The sequence below is a fragment of the Orycteropus afer genome, unplaced genomic scaffold, assembly GCF_000298275.1.
Source record: "Orycteropus afer afer isolate SDZICR_OR568_19922 unplaced genomic scaffold, OryAfe1.0 scaffold00001, whole genome shotgun sequence".
Lineage (NCBI taxonomy): Eukaryota > Metazoa > Chordata > Mammalia > Tubulidentata > Orycteropodidae > Orycteropus > Orycteropus afer.
This window is the reverse complement of record NW_006921588.1, coordinates 2538366-2539878: the sequence shown is the minus strand read 5'-3', so window position 1 is coordinate 2539878 and position 1513 is coordinate 2538366. Positions and strand designations below refer to the sequence as shown.

At 37.9% G+C, this 1513-nt stretch overlaps 1 protein-coding gene across 1 annotated transcript in view; it reads right to left on the bottom strand.

Moving 5' to 3' along the window:
- TMEFF2 (transmembrane protein with EGF like and two follistatin like domains 2) overlaps positions 1–1513 on the bottom strand; it is a 348665-nt gene that overhangs the window by 158125 nt on the left and 189027 nt on the right. The gene's annotated exons all lie outside the window — the stretch shown is intronic.

Genomic DNA, 1513 nt, shown 5'->3' with positions numbered 1-1513 from the left:
TTGCATGTGATATTAATGATATTGTTCAATAATTTCCACATTCCGTAGGATCACCTTTCTTTGGAATGGGTACAAATATGGATCTCTTCCAGTCAGTTGGTCTGGTAGCTGTCTTCCAAATCTCTTGGCATAACCAAGTGAGTGCCTCTGGCAGGGCATCCATTTGTTGAAACATCTCAATGGGTATTCCATCAGTTCCAGGAGCCTTGCTCTTCACCAATTCCTTCAGGGCAGCTTTGACTTCTTTCTTCAATATCATTGGTTTTTGAACATGTGCCACCTCCTGAAATGGATGAAGACCAATCAGTTCTTTTTGGTACAGTGATTCTGTGTATTCCTTCCATCTTCTTTTGATGCTTCTTGCTCGTTCAATATTTTGCCCGTAGAATCTTTCAATATTGCAACTCAAGGCTTAATTTCTTTCCTCAGTTCTTTTAGCTTGAGTAATGCTGAGCATGTTCTTCCCTTTTGGTTTTCTAACTCCAGGTCTTTGCCCATATCATGTATACATTTATAGTAATTGGCTTTGTATGCTTGAGCTGTTCTTTGAAATCTTGTGTTCAGCTCTTTTATCTTGTCATTTCTTCCATTTGCTTTAGCCACTCTTCATTCAAGGTCAAGTTTCAGAGTCTCTTCTGACATCCATTTTGTTTTTCTTTCTTTTTCGTACCTCTTGATTTCTTCATGAATGATGTTCTTGATGTCATCCCACAATTCTGGTTTTCGGTCATTGCTGTTCTATGCATAAAATCTATTCTTTAGATGGTCTCCAAATTCAGGAGAGATATATATTAAAGGTCATATTTTGGCTCTTGTGGACTTGTTTTAATTGTCTTCAACTTCAAGTTGAACTTGCACATGAGCAGTTGATGGTCTGTTCCACAATCAGCTCCTGGCCTTGTTTGGCTGAAGATATTGAGCTTTTCCATCTCCTCTTGCCACAGATGTAGTCAATCTGATTCCTGTATACTCCATCTGGCAAAGCCCACATGTATAGCCACCATTTGTGTTGTTGAAAATAGGTATTTGCAAAGAATAAGTCGCTGGTCTTGCAAAATTCTATCATGTGATCCCTAGTGTTACTTCTGTCACCAAGGCCAAATTTTCCAACTACTGGTAATTCTTTGTTTCCAACTTTTGCATTCCAGTCATGATTGATAATCAACACATCTTGATTGCACGTTTGGTCAATTTCAGACTGCGGAAGTTGATAAAAATCTTCCATTTCTTCATCTTTGGCTTTGGTGGTTGGTGCATAAATTTGAATAATAGTACTATTAATGGGTCTTCCTTGTAGGCATATGGATATTATCCTATCACTGACAACATTGTACTTCAGGACAGATCTTGAAACATCCTTTGTGATGATAATGCCATGTCATTCCTCTTAAAATTGTCATTTCAGCGTAGTAGATCATATAGTTGTCTGATTCAAAATGGCCAACACTCCTATAAGTTCATGTGAATGATGTAGGAGATCCTACATAAAGAGGGAGAACAAAGTGGTACAAAA